The sequence below is a fragment of the Bison bison genome, unplaced genomic scaffold (assembly GCF_000754665.1).
Source record: "Bison bison bison isolate TAMUID 2011002044 unplaced genomic scaffold, Bison_UMD1.0 scf7180017864181, whole genome shotgun sequence".
In the NCBI taxonomy this organism is placed as follows: Eukaryota; Metazoa; Chordata; class Mammalia; order Artiodactyla; family Bovidae; genus Bison; species Bison bison.
The window spans coordinates 725,357-726,240 of record NW_011494753.1 but is presented as its reverse complement, the minus strand read 5'-3'; positions in this window follow the sequence as shown (position 1 = coordinate 726,240).

Sequence of the window (884 nt, the reverse complement as noted above, 5' to 3'; positions counted from 1 at the left end):
GCCATGATCTTCATTTTCTGAATGTTGAGCTTTAAGCCAACTTTTTCACTCTCCTCTTCACTTTCTGCCATAAGGGTGGTGTCATCTGCAGTCAGCAAAAACAAGACTGGGAGCTGACTGTGGCTCAGATCGTGAACTCCTTATTGCCAAATTCAGACTTAAATTGAAGAAAGTGTCTTCCTAGAGGCCTCTATATACACACAGGTTCAGCATCTGTCTGGATGCCTCATACTCACACAGGAGCTGAACATTAGCCTGGAGATTGCTAGAGAGAAATGAGCTGAGCCTCTGCCTAGAGGCCTCATAGTCACACACAAGCTGAGCATCAGCATAGAGGCCTCTAGTTAGATACAGGCAAGCTTCTGCCCAGGAGCCTCATAGAAACACTCAAGCTGAACATCAGCCTAGAGTCCTCTAGAGAGAAACGAGCTGAGCATCTGTCTAGGGGCCTCCTAGTCACACAAGACCTAAGTATCAGCCTAGAGGCGTCTAGATGTACAGGAGTTGAGCATCTGCCTAGAGGCCTCCTAGACACACACACTGAAACCATACTCACAGAAAACTAGTCAATCTAATCACACTAGGACCACAGCCTTGTCTAACTCAATGAAACTAAGCCATGCCCGTGGGGCCACCCAAGATGGGCGGGTCATGGTGGAGAGGTCTGACAGAATGTGGTCCACTGGAGAAGGGAATGGCAAACCACTTCAGTATTCTTGCTTTGAGAACCCCATGGACAGTATGAAAAGGCAAAATGATAGGATACTGAAAGAGGAACTCTCCAGGTCAGTAGGGGCCCCATATGACACTGGAGATCAGTGGAGAAATAACTCCAGAAAGAATGAAGGGATGGAGCCAAAGCAAAAACAATACCCAGCTGTGGA